The 17701-nt window shown below is 32.0% G+C and overlaps 1 protein-coding gene across 1 annotated transcript in view; it reads left to right on the top strand.

The window, feature by feature from the left end:
* LOC113395392 (lysosomal thioesterase PPT2 homolog) overlaps window positions 1–17701 on the top strand; it is a 266083-nt gene that overhangs the window by 162614 nt on the left and 85768 nt on the right. The gene's annotated exons all lie outside the window — the stretch shown is intronic.

Genomic DNA, 17701 nt, shown 5'->3' with positions numbered 1-17701 from the left:
AAAAAAATACAAGTTTATTAGAAAAAAAGGTAAACTTCTAACAATAATCTATTCTGTAATTTTATATATGTAAGTATAGATATGTTTCACATTTTGATTACATCATTCATCATCATCCGTACAAAGGATGACTCGAGATATCATAAAGACACACACAAACAAACAAACCTCTAACATTATCTAAGTTACACTAATATAATTTGCGCCTGCGGATTCGCCCGCGTGTGTGGAAGGTGTTAGGGTACTCTTTATCCGTTTTTGTATAACTATGCTAAGCAAACAATCTCATTCTTTAATCATTCTAAGGAATATCTAAAGAACGGCGGTTTTTAGATAAAAAAATATGTGAACATTTTTTGTAAATAATTTCAAGATATACAATTTTATGTTCAAACTACTTTTATAATAACACGCACTATTCGGGAGAAAAATTAAAAAAAAAAACGGCACTTTTGACATTTGACCTTGATTTTTTTTAAACTATGCTCGGTAGGTTCTTTTGATATTTCATTTTAACAGCATAACTAAGGCTTACCTATAACTATTTTCAACACAATACATACGTACTTAAGTACTCAAGAGTGAAGGCGGTATCTCCGTTAATATTGTCTTGTTCATTATTTTAAGTTCTCTGAAAGGACCACTATACTATATTAAAATTACAATACTAAAATTGTTTTAAGAAATATATATTCTGAATGACTATAAAAGTGTTTGGCTCTTATGATAAAATTCAAATTCAATCAAGAATGTTTTCTAAATTCGAAATTTGCACCCGCACAACTGTAGTAGGGGTAGGAAAACGCAACCGATACCAGCAGCCAGACGGAACGCATCTCGAGGCAGTTGAAGATCACTAAGAAAAGAAATATGCAGAGACGAGCCTTGAAATTATTTTTCAAAAATGTTGCTAGCTCTCGTAAAAAGGCATAAATTATATGTGCATTTTATTCGTGTTATTAGGGTAAATACTTTAATTACAAATTTCATATAATATTACAGTATCATATGTTGTCGTACAAATTTGTACCTTTTAGTTCGGGTAGATTTTGGTGATTTTTTTTATTCCCTTGGAACTGTTAACATCTCTGGGGGTAAAAGTGATCTATAGTTAAACACACTCGCTTAACGTGAGGCTGTCTTTAGTTGTAGTAAATTCCATTCCATTATGGTTATGTTCAATAAATAATAATGGAAAATTACAATATTAATAGAAAGTGCAGTGAATACAGGAAAACATAATAAATATCTGGTCTAAAGGACGTTGGTTCAAATCCAGGCCAGAGCTATTGAGTTTACATTTGTTTTAAATTATTTACTTTAGTAGGTATGAGGTGAATACTGCTATTATTAATTTTTTTTTATGGCATATTTTGGCGGACGAGCACATGGGTCAGCTGATGGTCACCACCACCCATAGACAATGGCGCTGTAAGAAATATTAACCATTCCTTACATCACCAATGCGCCACCAACCTTGGGAATTGAATTCAACCGATCCGGTAGACGATCTGGCAAGAAATACAGTTGTAACTCTTTGCCATTTGAATTACAGAGTATGTCAGTAAACAACAATTAATCTTTTATACATATATCCGGCCTAGAAGTCAATTAAAACTAAGTCCACACTTTATTATCTTTAATATACCTAATCTTGTATTGAGTAATATGCCTTATTTATTATATCAAAGATTTTTTGACATGAGCTTTAAATTTTGTAATATTATCAGCACGAAATGAATTATAAACACAAATTAAGCACGTGAAAATTCATCGGTGCTCGCTCGACTTTGAATCCACAACCTTCGATTAAAATTCAGACGTTCTAATAAATACAGTTACTAAATAAATGAAGATTATTTTATGAATAAAGTATATCGGAAGCGTCAATACCGCAAGTGTCTACGGATAGGGTTACGGCCCTAGCGATGTAAAAAGTCGCAGGATCGATTCTGACCCCTTGGGCTAATGTCGTCCCCACTCCTAACACAAGTGATAAGCTTAATAGTAGGGGTAAATAGGAATATTAGTAATTCCTTATAAATATATATTATTTTATATGAAGCGGAATTGAAGATTCTCAGGAATCCAAAATATGTTATTGTATTTATGAAACAAAAAAACTAACAAAAAGCAGCTAAACTAAGTCTGTCCTTAAGTTAGATATCTTCAAGCTATCGTACTATATAATAATGATTAATTATTTATTTAAATGTTAGTAATTAAAAAATAATAATTCACTTCAGAACAGTTGTAGAAATAATATTTGAAAAGATGCAATATACAGGTTACGTTTGTGGGATTAAGGGCAGAGGTGTCACTGGGTTTCCCAAAAATAAAAGGCTTTCCGGGACACTCTCACTTTACCGTCCCGGCTTAACGGGACGGTAAAATGCGGGACTTATAACGCGGGAGAAGTACAATAGTCTGAATTCAACATTTAACCTATACGACTCAGTTATAGTTTCTACGTTTGTATATATAATGAACGTACTTGTATACTATATTGTGTTAAATTATAATTTCATTCATATTTTAGGGAAGATAATTAATATTGAATAACGAATATCAAATTTGTTTTTATTAATTAATAAATCTAATATTTATTGTTTTTGTTTCGCTTTTTATAAAATGGTGTCTCCAATTTCTGTATATTCCTGGGACAAAATGTATTAATTTAAATCTAGCCATTAAAGAAGTTATTAAAGAGTCGGATTTCCGGGAACTCCGTATCGCATGGTTTCCTTGTGCGTCACGAACCGACATTAAAAACAATGAACGCCTCAATTTTTCACCGGCCTCGCCGAAATACGCCGCTAATCCAACCCGCGTACCTATTCCGACATAAAGCGAATACAAAAATATTCTTCATTTAAATTTCTGTACTTAATTTTAATAATTTGTAATATATACGTTACAATAAATATAAACTATATGCAGAATACTACATAGAATTTAAAATTATAGTCGATAAATCAAAATAATTTGTCAGCTTTGTGGTAATGTAGTCATCAGCCATGTTACCACAAAATATTATGCAATTAGGCAAGTAGAAGTCAATAATTATAGACCTACAGACCACATGTAAGAATTAGAAGCTTCATCTGAATCAAATTTTTCGCTGTGGTTTCCCCGAACTGATACGACTTGGAAACCTTCAAGAAAAGATTCTATTCATTTATTAGAGGCCAGTGAAGCACCTGCTAGTCTTTCAATTTTGCAGATGGTGTTAGTCACTTTACATCAGGTGAGCTGCCAGCTCGTTTGGCATATACCAAAAAATATGTATAGAAGTATTTATTCAAAAAATGACAAAATAACTATCATTTCCTTTCAGCAGGAAAATAAAAAAGCTCATATCCTTTGAACTTATACTATCTATAGGACGCAGGCAAAAAAAAAATTACAATATTGTCCACGTGATCACTATCAGAATAAGACCGTCGGCTTGCTTTGCGAAAACTAATTACGCCCCAGCTTCGAAATGATAAAGCAAAGCCGTCGTATAGGATATTTTTATTCCGAACAAAATGAAATTCACTCGATTTAAATGTCATTTCAAATTCAACCTTACACAATTAAAATAAGTACGATATTCGACTGTGAACACAAACACGTACTGGGTTACGGAATATTTTTTAGTAAGCGCTCTGTATGAAATAATCCTATCATAATCTGGGGTAGATTCCGTTATTTTGATCATCCCTCCGATTCGGGGCGAAACAAAGATGGCTATCGTATGGTAATTCGTAATCATAATTTCGGGTTCGGACTTTTGATTTGTACGTTTGATTCGGGATTTCTTCCGTAAACGTTTACGCGGGCTGAATTTATTATATACCTTTTTACAAGATTTTTTAGGTGCCGTGACTCAAAGTAACAAATCGCCATCCTTGCTATGTCTATCTCTATTTCTTAGCGACTGTTACAATTTGCTAATTATTATATGTCAAATAAATTAATAAATAAATTCCATTATAATCAACCTTGTCTTTAGCACAGCACAAGTCCAGGTGCAGACAGTATACTGTCAATACCCCCAAAAATATTTAAGAGAAAATAAGAGACCTGGGGCGCCTGATATATGATCCAAGATTTAACCATTATCAGCGAGGCACCCCTCCCAAAGCACCATCTACACTCTAGATTAAGACGTGCTTGATTATATTCCGTAATACCGTAAATTTCCCACAGTTGAACCTAGATATCCTCTTCAAGTGAGTACCTTCTCTACTGAGTGAGCCTTTCATGCCAGCGAGACTATTGTTTGTTGGATATCGACGTGGCAGTTTACATTTGATACATATAGTTGCCATTACGTTGTTTTTCGTCACCGCCGAGCACGATATTAATTATATAATTAAGAATATAAAAATTCTAGATGTTAGAGGTGGTTCATATGCTCGACTGCCGTCTTGTATTAATTTAAAAAAAAACGCGTTCATTAATTTTTTGTTTTGTTGAAGTAAAGATACATACAGGCAAATATATATATTTAGATGTTTGAGTATATATATACATTTGCTATTATCTTTTAAATTTATATTTTATACTTTAATAAATAAATACAATATTTTCAAATGAAATGTTCCAAAAATAACATTTGACGATCAGAATTAATTCACGAACCTTAAACTGGAGTTGCTCCATCAAACTTAATATTATGAATGATACACAATATAAAATAATAGCTGCCATTATCAGTACAGCAATCCTTTTCATTTTAATACGTTTCGGAGATCAGACGTCATTTACACACAAACGGCCGGGCGGAGTGTTGAAACACGGTGCAATTTTGTACGAAGTCGTAAACACGAGGAGGTTGCTTTATTAACATACCGTTTTGGAGATTGCCACGTTTTCCAACTACGCTAACACAGAGTTTGATATTGTTTTAAACCGGAATTTTGACCCCGTAAATGTGTTCAAATAATCTATACTAATATTATAAATGCTAAAGTAACTAAGTCTGCCTGTTTGTCTATCTGTTGTTCTTTCACGGCCAAACCGAATTTGATGAACTTTGGTGTGAAGCAAGGTTGAACTCCAACTAGTCCTACATAAAATTGGGGAAAATGTTTTTGAATTGCAATTTATATATTTTAACATAAAAAAAATTAATAGAAATTGTGACGCGCACGCTTGATAAGAAACAAGAAACTTTTTTATCTTTTACCCGATTTCATATGTTTAATAATACCTTTGTGGGACGATTGTACTATGCTTTTACAACTGGGTCCCAGAAAACTTACAAAAATGCAATAATTCGTTGAAAAATTGTATAATAATAAAGCTAAACAACACAAACAAACAAAATTAATAAATACGAAACTTTATCAAAATAATTATATTTGACAATATTTTAAATTATTTATATACTTAGTTCAAGAAAAAAACATTTATTTATTTATCCTAAGGTCCGAATGTATCAATGAGCTAATTCGAGCTCATGATCCTATTTGCAAAAGTGGGTTACTTCCTTTACTGAGGATGGGGATGGGGATAGCTACGCTAAGCTGATTTCGGACACGGCCAATCTCAAGGGTGAACTACGTAGAACATACTACATATAGTGCACTATATGTAGTATGATGCACTATACATTAACATACATTAACAGCCTGTAAATTTCCCACTGCTGTGCTCTCCTCCAAGAAGACCTTAGCATTCTCTCCCTTTGAGGAGAAGGTGTGGAGCATGTTTCACCACGCTGCTCCAATGCGGGTTGGTGGAATACACATGTGGCAGAATTTCATTGAAATTAGACACATGCAGGTTTCATCACGATGTTTTCCTTCACCGCCGAGCACGAGATGAATTTCATTGGTGCTTGCCTGGGCTTGAACCCGAAATCATCGGTTAAGATGTACGCGTTCTAACCAATGGTCAATCTCGGCTCTCAATATTATGATGCAGTATATAAAAGGGTTAACGTAAGCCCTCACTATTCCCTCACTCCCATAATTCAATAGGACGGCAAATTCGACACGACCAGAGAGAGTTCAAGCGCAGGACTATATGTGCTTTCCGGGGTCCGGGATTCGAGATCCTCATTGATCACACAGGTAGGTATTTAGTATAGCTTATTAGACCTAAAATACCTTGCAATGAATCTTTAAATAATTTTTGAACAATTCGATAATATTCGCGTGTCATGCTCGTTGAAACCTATAATTTGAATAAACACATTTATATAAAAAATAATTGGAGCAGATACACACATCACGACCAATAATTCGATATTGTAACATTTTTTATATGCACATTTCATAAATAAATTAAATAAATTCACCTAAATAGGATTTCGAACAACCTTTTCGTAATACAAAGGCAAAATAATCATTATATTTCAAAACGTTTTATTTTAACAAAATTCCGAAATATTAAACAAAACACTTCGACCTCCATGTCTTGATATTTACAAATATTTTTCTATGTAAATTCGTATACAATACATTATAGCAATAGTAAATTATAACATTAAGACTATCTAAACACAGTGTTCCACATACAACTTTGTGTGTGCATAAGAAAAAGGTAAAGGTGGAAACCGGGGCCAGTATTTTGCACATTTTAATTATACGGAATTAATTAATACAAAACATTACGACGTCGGCCACTAAAGAAGCGGATATTAAATATTTAGCGGATTATTTTATTTTTTTACTATGTAAATAATTTTTTTTCTTATCTTGATGTAATTTTCGTCGAGAAGTTATAGCTATAATTTTATTATGAGTTTTATGCGTATTGCTTGAATAATAATACTGTTATTCACACATACTAACACAAACACAAATTTACTTTGAATGAATTATTAATTTCAATTATCTTTTTTTTTTTTACTAACTAATATTTCTTTATTCTTTTGTTGATTATATAACATACGATGTCATGGAAGAGTGGGTCCCTCTGACACGATTATGTATTGTGCTCACTAGAGAGTCTCAACCTTAAGTATAATATGGTAAAAAATGAAATTTCATAGTCACAGTTCTTTTATATAACTGAAGATAATTTGCAGTATGCAATAAAGCATAAATATTTATGTTTAAATCTGTTTTAGTTATAAACATAATATATGTTTATTTAGTAAATAAAATTGAATAATATATTTTTAATTGTATCTACACTTATTAGTTCTACAATAAGAACTTCATTAAAGGAAAATTTATCTATCTAAAAAAATATATTTTTCGTGGCTCCTCATTTATACTAAAAGCTTAAATACAAGCAGGTAGTTAGCTATCAAAAATCATTTGGAGTTCGCCTACCGAGGTGTTTAACTAAATTACCTCAGAATTGTTTACTTTTCATTTAAATTTTATCCCAAGCGCTTTGTAAGTCTTAAGCGGCGAGCGTTTTATAAGCATATTATTTTCCTTTGATGCGTGTTACTAAATAATTGTTAAAAACCTTAAACCCAATGCGTGTTACTAAATAATTGTTAAAAACCCTTTGTTTATAATAAATATAGTCATTTATTAAACTTACTGAAAATAAATTAAAAGGAAACTAACAGGCTTTAGAATTCTACAATGACTTAATATAAGTCGCGTTAGAGTACACGTTTATTAAGTAATATGTGTTATAAAGAATTTAAAGCAATATTGTATAAATTAAGCGTATTATAAAATATATGTATAAAATACTTAAATATTATATTAGGCGTATATTGAGTTCCGATTTACTGAACTTTTTTTTTTCACATTTTGTGATTACTAGATTCGAATACTATGTTTATTTTATAAAATATGCAACCGAATACTCTTTATATTATCATGTGGTTATTTTATAATAAAAATGTTATTATAAATGTTATAAATATACGTATATTATAATTATTATTCATGTATAAAGTCACTATTTAATTTTGCTCGTATATTTCCTTTGCTATAATTAGATTATCATATTCATACCATACTATCCGTTCAATGAGACTTAATCTGTGTAATGTTTTATATTTTCCTTAATTTATATGTTGTGTTTTACAGCTACCGGGCTATTTCTACGGCAAATATCATTACCATGGGTTCAGTGGTTTGGTATTCACGAAGAATCACAGTAACAAAATCGAAATATACTTATGAATCGTTGTTTTATGATGATTTAAATTATACCAAGAGAAGTCGACGAGAAACTCGATAGTTAATCATATTTATAAATTAAATTGATCAATTGTAATTTAAAATAGTTACTGTACAAATTCTGATAGGTAACAATTTTTTTGTACATAAATCCAGCCCTCTTTTCGCCAGTGGAGGCAATAGGATTATTATAAGTCCAAGTATTTCAACTGCAAATATTATTACAAATATTATAGTATAATGTGATAAAATAAATTACTTTCGAATTTATAATCTATATGATTATTATGACCTGTGTACACTATTAAAAAACACAGAGTCTCTGTCACTATTTTTATTATAATTTAAATATTGAAATTGGCTGTATGACTGTGGTCTGACGCTTAAAAAAAAAAAACAAAATAATCAACTATTACGACTAGCGGAAACCTTGTGATGCTTACCATGGAAAATTAGCCTTGAAATAAATACACGCCCGAAACAATTTGCATGTAGATGTGACATTAGTGTAGCTCCCGAACGACTGGCCGTGGGTCAAATTAAAGGTAAGGGTTGATGAGAATATTCGACGATTTTTGTTTTATATAGGGAAAGGTTAATTTATGGCATCACGTCGAAATTATTCGCTTTAAATATTATTTTTTTCTTGAAAAATTTACTTTGTTTTAATTTTATATTAAAATGTGAAATAATAGTAATAAAATTCTAAAGCTAATAAATGTTTCATGTTGGCAATCAATTTTAATTTTAAACGCCGTATTCAAATTAAATTATTGATTCTTTATATTTTATAAGTTTTAATTAAAATAAAATCATGTATTAAATGTGAATGTATGTGTGTTTGGATATTACACAGTTACACAATTAAACTTAAACGGCTTTACGTATTCTTATAAATTAAAAGTAGAACTCAGTTTCGTGGAATTAATCAGAATTTTTTTTTTTTTTATAAACACTCATTAATTAATTTAAAAAAAAAATGCTACTAATCTAATATTCCTTTTAATGTATTCACATAACAAACAACAAATACTTTGTAAATAATATTATATATATAAAGTCCTCAACAAAATCCTCATTACATTCTAGTATTTAGCGAAGCGTGTCTAGATCTAGCTCGGGTCAACGACACCCAGACACATGACAATCGACTGACTTCCTGCGTGAGCTTTTTTTATTTACATCTGCTTGGTTACACTATTGTCATAAACAGACTACTTGACAGTTGAAAATCTTTAAAAAATATTTATCGTACTGTCAACAAAACACTGTCTTGTATTTTTTTGACCTCACTCTTCTTCTATTATGCAATGATGCTTCTGTTTTCGATCGGTGCTTAAAATAAAATCAAAAGAATTGTTGTTCTTGTATTTTATTATATATTTTTTTTTACTGTTTTTCCAACCATACAAATATATAACTATAGAATCAAATGTGATTACTGCAAAAAAATAATAAAAATAACGTTATTTATTTTTTAAAAATAACAAACATACAGAATTTGTTTGTCACATTTTAGTATCTTTCTATATTAAACATGTTAATAAAATATTTTTTTTACCATTATTAAAAAAAAGAGATTTTTACAATTTCTCGCGTAGCTGACATGGATTTGACGATCACTATCCGGTTTTTTAAAATAAATTAAAATGCCTTATAATACAGACAATTACTAAGTTTTATACTCTTACGCTTTAAACATCAAGACGTCTTGAGTCTAGACTCTAGCCATTAGATTATAAGACTTCAGACTAGTACAAAAAAGTAGAGTTTTGCTTTCAAGAAAAGTCAGCAAAGCTGGTCTCCCTCGCCTTATCTCCGTCGGTTTGTCAGCCGTTCCGTCTAAATTTGTGGTTACGAGGAATAGATAGTCTCTACGAAGACTCAAAACAATAATATTCTATATAATATAATGTTTATTATCTTTAGAATCGCCTTAAGTCGAAGTTAGGTCAAAAGCTAATTTCATATTTCCTAACCAATTATAGTTTTATGATACCAAGCGAGTGGCAGAAAACGGAATTTCATACCAACAGTATTCCTAAAGAGTGTTCGCGCGACACGTGGCTCGCCATAAAACCAACGAAATATAATAAAACACACCGCCGAGACTCCAAATAAATATTAATGAGAAGACGTTTTTTAAGTAACATCAAACAGAAAATACTACTAAATCAAAATACATAAAACTAATACCAAATGATGCAGTGCGTTTTGAAGGTTTTCTATATAATATTATACACTAAAATATCATGTTCTAGTTATTATTAAAACGATAACACTTCTCTATCGAACAGTATTATAGACGCTACGGACATCTGTTAAGATAAAAAACATTCTTAATTCATAAATTCGCATTGCATAATGTACCACGTTTCAAGTAAGCACATATGGTTCATTAACAAACACAAAACATGACCAGTGAGGTATAACCAATGAACACATGCAAAATTTTATGTGTTAACTGTTGTTGTTTGCGTGTATTTGTATGTGTGCGTGTCGGCTAGATTTAAGTGTTTCAATTAATTTGATCGATTTCGTTTTGGCAAAATGTTATATATTTTTTAACCTAATATGTTGGAGGAAGGACAAAATAGCGTACCTGATGGTAAGTGGTCACCTCCGCCTCTAGACATCGGTTCTGTAAGAAATATTAACCATTTCTTATAATACCAATGCGCCACCAACCTTAGGAGCGTAGATGTTATGTCCCTTGTGGTTGTTGGCTCATTCACCCATAAAACCGGATAACAACAATACCAACTTTAGCTGTTTGGCCGTAAAATACGTGATGAGTAGAAGTAAATCATGACCAGATCCAATCATACTAATATAGATAGACAACTTTACTTATTAACATTTACATAAAATGATTTGAGAATAAGATAATATTAAATTAAGTTTTCAAGATTAGAGAAACATTATTTATTTCAAAGATGGATTCATTACGTTCAGATGTGTCTAATGGTCGCCAAGAATTGATTCGAAATATCATCATCTGCTAGATAACCCAACGCAATTAAACTACATTATTAAGAAGAAGATATTTATCTTTTAATTTTTGGTCTGGAATTTTATAGGGTTAGTGTACCGTTGGTGAAGATGCATTAAACTCGAAGTACCTAACTTCGTATAATATAATGTTCGATGTATCAGCCAAGATTCACTTGTCATTCTATCGATAAATACGTATTATAATTAAAACTGAATTAGCTCTTATCACTAGTTCTTTATACTCCAGGGTCCTTCAGCAAATTTAACCAGTTAATTCTATATTACAAAGAAAAACCAACACTTGTCTCCCGACCACCAAAATATATTACGACAAAGATATATGTCAACAGATTTATTTTATCTGACGGTATATAACATGAATTGGTCTTTATATAATAAAAAAAATTGCTAGTAAATATTAAAACCTATTTAAAAATGTATAATGCCAAATGCATGCCATTCGATTTTAGAACGGAGCCCAGAGCTTCGAGTACCATTAATTTCTAGAATAATCATTCGCTATGTTCACTTAGAAGACACAAGTACAGTCTAATTCTTATTTCAATCTTATATTGAAACAACAAATAATTAGATGTCGGATGTCAATTCATCAGACGTCGTGAATATGGCGGAAGTCGAGCACATCGCGAACATCTGCGGCGAGCTCACACGCGAATTAACACGATTTCATTCGTTCAACACTAGTAATTAAACGCGAAAATTTATATCATGCAAATACGAAACGTATGGGGGGTTTCACGGCAATAGATTCTCATTTTTCAATGTTCGTTACAGTACTTCTTAATTGCATTGTAAATATTTTTCTGATGTAAGTATCAGGCTGGAAATGTCCCACTTCTGGGTTAAGGCCTCCTTGCTCTTTCACCACTTTAGTACAATGTGGGTCGGTTATATACATGTGGCATAATTTCATTGAAATTAGACACATGCAGGTTTCCTCACAATTTTTCGTCACCGCAGATCACGAGATGAATTATAAACACAAATTGAGCACACGGTAATTTAGTTATGTTTACCTGGGTTCGGACTCGCAATCGTCGGTTAAGATGCACGCGTTCCTTTCCGAATAATCTTTCTCTTGATAGTTTAATAATTAAGTTAAATGTATTATCTTGTAGGAATTACAATATTCGTTTTTTGACGATGGTCTAAACATATTGCTAATAATTGATACGACGAGCCTAGACATTAGAGGTTAGAACACATGAATCATAATTGAAGACAGCAGGTTAAAATCCAGACAAAGACCAATGAATTTTCGTGTGGTTATTTCGTCCTTATAATCATGCTCGGTGCAGTAAAAATCTACCACAAGTGTTTGATGACTGTAACCTGCATTGGAGCAGCGGATTACAAAAATAATAGAGTTGATACTGTAGGACATTTTATAGTATGTCTTTACGTGACTTTTCATTCATTAATTATTAAGAAATAACACTTACTTTTCACTACGCAAACACCTTATCAGTAGGGGTATTCTTTAAGAGAAAATCGAAAGTCACCGCAGACTACGAGCGTGAAAATTCAGAATGTGATATGCGACGTGAATGGTTATTGATACACGTATCAAAATGACGTACCGTTAGTCTTGGCAATTATTTAGAGATTTAGAGATACGAAGTGAATTCTTACGGAATCGCACTGTAGGCAGTATTATGAGTATTATGACAATAATGTCAATCTGATCGATCATAGTGTCATCCTCAACGAAACTAGCCTAGTGCACCGGATATATTATTAAAAACAAGTTTAAGTATGTACAGAAACATTTTTTTATTACGCTAAAATGGAGTTTGGACTTAAACCTCGACATCACATAAAGCCCTATAAACTAGCCACTGGACCAATGACTCCACTATCTCAAATTTGAATATCGATATTTATATAAAACCCTCATCTTGTTTTTCATTTTCACCCACTTTGAATTTCTCAGGATTTTCGAATTAAACATTGTAAGAATTCACAAAACATTCTAGAATGGATTATTGTCGTAAAGAGAGCAGTAATGGCGTCTGTGTCGGTAAAAATGTTCGTTATTGTGGTTTTTGAGCGCAAGCGACGTTGTCTAATACGTCTCCGCGGAACCCTGTACACGCTGACTAATAAATTGGGATGAATTTCTGAGCTCAGTTGATTTAAGCTTAAGCTGCATTTTAACTGAGCATTCGTAAAAATAAATGTGTATATATATAAGTATTGTTTTTATTTCGTATTAAGAATACATTTTTTTAAAAGATATCAGTAAAGCTAAATTTTAAAAGTTTTCCATTAAATACAAAATGTATCGTGGAGAGCAGAGATGGTTCAGTAGTGATGCGTGCTTTTTAACCGATGATTGCGGGTTCAAACCAAAGCAAACACAACGTATAATTCATCTCGTGCTCAGCGGTGATGGAAATCTTCGCGAGGAAACCTGCATATGTTTAATTTCAATAAAATTCAAAATTTTGGAGCATTAAAGCAGCGTGGTGAAATAAGCTCCAAAAATTTCTCCTCAAAGTGAGAAGAGGCCTTAGCACAGCAATTGGACATTTATGCGCCTTTCTGAGTGAATGACTACGTATACATACATACTGACTTTGTTAAGTTATCAAAATGTTCTGTATTCAAATAAGCTTTCATGTGATCTGAGTGTAGATTCTACAAACTAGAAATGAAAAGAAATTCAGTAGTTACTTTTTCCACCAAGTTACATAGGTATATTACGTGGTAGGTTTACACTTAATTAAACACTCTAAACATAACGATTCAAAGTGCTTTTATGAGTCTTCTTGAATAAATAATATTTTAATTTTGTAATACGATTAAATTTATTATTTATCCTTGAATAAAACCAGCGGAAAGCTCCATATGTGAATAAATAAACTAATTTCAGAGCACAGTAATCAAATTCTGTACCGAATTTCATATATATAATAATTTAATATATGTGTAATTCATCAGTCACGCGAACGACACAGATATTAAAAAAAAAAAATTAAAGCATACTGAACGGAATGATGGACACAATCGACCCAGCCAATTCAATAAATATAGTAATAATAAAACTAATATCAAATATTCAACCCTGTAGTCGCTAACTGAAATCCGTCTACCGATTTCCGCGAGCGAACATCAAAGACACAATAACAAAGTAACCCTAAAAACATAATGAGACGGCAATAGGCGCAAGTGCTGTCGTTCGCATGGTCCCGTAGCAATTTCGGGTATCCTCATAAATATGTATAAGGCGGTACTCTTCTTTTCCTTTACTTATCAATTACTGGGTCGTTTAGACACGGTGCCGCCGGGCGGAAATATGGGACGCAAGGGTTAACACATTATGGCGCTTTGACTCTTTTGTAACTTGCTTTACATTGGGACTTTTGTGTAGAAACGTTATCACTATTTTTCGAGTTCAGCGCCGAGCAATTAGCTGTGCTAAGTACAACAACACAAGTTACTTATTTATCAAAATATAATGTATATAAGTATAACATAATAATAGTATTTACTTGGGGGCAGAACTTTTGTGCAAGCCTGTCTGGTTAGGTACCGTTGACTAGATATTCCACCGTCAAACAGTAGTACTTATTATTGTTGTGGTCCAGTGAAGACTGAATCAATGTAACAATAGACACAAGATAACATCTTAGTTTCCAAGGTTGGTGGTGCAATGGCGATGTAAGGAATGGCTAACTTACAGCGCCATTGTCTGTGAGTGTGACCACTTACCATCAGGTAGCCCATTTGCCCGTCCACAAACATATATCATAAATATATAGTTTATTTATTAGTACTAACAGTTCAGAGAGAAATAAGATAAAATTTTATTAATTAATTAAGTACTTATTGTATAATTAATGTTATGACTTAATTAAATATGAAAGCATAATAGAAATATCATATATTTAGCAAGAAGTACAATGATTAAATCTTTATATTTATATATATAATTGTTGTTTAGTAAATTATCTTCACAAATACACTGTTTTTAACTGCTATGATTTTTTAACGTAAAATATTTGTATGTATTATTTATGTATGAGCTAAGTCCATCTCAGTCCTGTATTTACACAGAGTTCACTCCTAAACTATATACCATACGTAACCCTTAAGCCCCCAGGCGACACCCCGCATTTTAAAGGGTGAATTTTATTGCAAAAAATACTCGACAATTTTACGCCGTACAAAAAAGTCCCCGATGTCCCTGAGGTAGTTTCGATTCGTATTCGATTATTTTAGGGTTAAACGTCATTGATATCGCCCATCAGTGCTGGGGGGTTATTGAATTTTTTTTTACCTCTAATTTGTACGGACCATGTGGCTGATAAAGATCGTATTGGTTATTGATGATTAAATACATCAACCCATTGTGGTAACATTTCATTTAAATGATTTGTTATTCGTTATTTATTTGTGTTTGTTCGTGTTTAAAAGTTCGGTGAAGAGAAAACAATATAAGTGTCATAAGTAATTATAAAATACTACTTTAAATATGCTTTAATTTGTTTAACCATTTTAATCAAAAGAAATACAGTCACGTGACAAATTGAGTTTGAATTCAGAGCTAAATAAATGAGATTGATTCACGTTGCACTTCTATTAGTTATAAAATGTGACCATCATCACAACCTAAAGTTAACAAAAATTACTATAACATAATTAATTTAAAAAAAAATGGTAGACGTTTTGCCAGTAAAATGTATTAAGGAAAATACCTTTACACTCCACACCCTCAATGTTTAATAATTCCTTAAAAAATCGTACATTTTATCATTAGTTATTCGTAACGGAAACAACGTATAACCGCCACCATCTCAATAACCGGTATTAATGAGAAAAAAAACGAAAACAATGACAATAAAAAAATCCATACCCGCATACAAAAATGAGCAATCTTTTAACGTAATCTTTAAATATCGAATCAAACCTCCGTTTTAGCAATTTACGGTAAATTTAGTGTTGGAGCCGTTTTTACCAATTGACCGTCGACAGATCGGAGCAGATAAACTGCTGCGCCCGCATGTGCGCGCACGCAACCGTCGTCATAGAGCAAGGGAATATAATGAAGGGTATATAATGAAGCATATTAACATATATATAATTACGCTGAGATTATTTAACATACTGACCAACTTTATTACCGAAGTGTGTCAAGTTTGACACTCACGAAACTTCATTCTATCTAAGTGTTCGTGTACTTGGTGAGAAAGAGTTGGCCAAATTTATTTGTTTTATATTCAAAAGCCAAGCGAAGAAATAACTTACTCGATTTGCCTTTGAATATTGGCATTGGCGAAATTGCAAATCACTAACCTAACCTAACACTATCAAATTGCCGCCAATTTTACTTTTTTAAACGTTATGTCCAACAAAAACTGGCTCAATCAGCCTTCATACGAAGACAACAGTAAAAAATAAAAATGAAGAATTTAAAATGTTTGATAAAATATTAAGTCGTTTGGTACAAGAAATGGGAAGTTGATGGTAAGATCTCGAGTAGTAGTATAATAGTTGCACACAATACCTAATTAAAGCACATCTGGATATTACGCAGCTGTTACTCTTTGCACAAAAAGCATTCAACAGTTCGTCATTAATAAATAGTTGATGCGGCTTACAGTATAACGGTATCGCTGTGTGATTCTTTTATCATTGTACTAAATATAGAACCTCACTAGGACAAATTGACTAGATATCATTCATGAACATGCAAGTAAATAATGAAGATAGATTTTCTTGGTAGGACTTTGCATAAGCCCGTCTGAGTAGATCTCTTAACATATTTTCTACCGCCAAACAGCAATATTGTATTGTATTGTTTTGTTCCGGTTTGAAAGGGGAATGAAACAGTGTTACAGTAGCACAAAGAAAATAACGTCTTAGTTCCCATGGTACGTGGTACATTGGTGATATGAGGAATGATTAATATAATAATACCAATGTCTATGGGCAGTGGTGACCACTCTGCCTACTACCAGTCCGCCTACCTATATGACAAACATTTTATATACATATATTAAAAGCGATATCTCATAGGGTATGAGGGTATGAGTGTATTTAAATAATAATAATAAATCAACGGCCCATAAATGTCATTCAACAGCGCAAAAGCCTCCTCGTTTTTTAAAAAGAAGAGTGTGAACTTATTTGTCCAGAATAATCAAGGTTCGGTAAAAATACTTTAGGCAAAATTTCACCCGAAAAACCGATACTCCTTGCGGTGCCTTCGCTGCACGGCCATTCAACTGCATGGAAATTATACCTACGATTGACCGTCCATCTCGAACCTCGGTATCTAACTATTAATAAGCTTACCAAACTTCTTTTATTAAGGAACTTAGGACATACCGTAATTAGTTTAGTAATATTACTAATTTTCTGAATATACTATTGTGTTAAGGTATGTGTATGAAAATATATCATCATTCATTTAGTATATTCATATTGACCCTTATAAATATATAAAAAATGCAATCATTTTTCTAGAAGTAAAGGTAAACCAAGGCATAATACCAATATGGACTCCACAAAATCTTTATGCAGCTCTGCCATGTTATTAGTTTTTTATATCAAAATTTTATACATATTTTACTAGGTGGTAGGACTTTGTGCCC

The sequence above is a fragment of the Vanessa tameamea genome, chromosome 4 (assembly GCF_037043105.1).
Source record: "Vanessa tameamea isolate UH-Manoa-2023 chromosome 4, ilVanTame1 primary haplotype, whole genome shotgun sequence".
NCBI classification, from domain to species: Eukaryota; Metazoa; Arthropoda; class Insecta; order Lepidoptera; family Nymphalidae; genus Vanessa; species Vanessa tameamea.
Note: the sequence above shows the minus strand (reverse complement) of the source record. Positions and strands in the feature narration are given on the sequence as shown.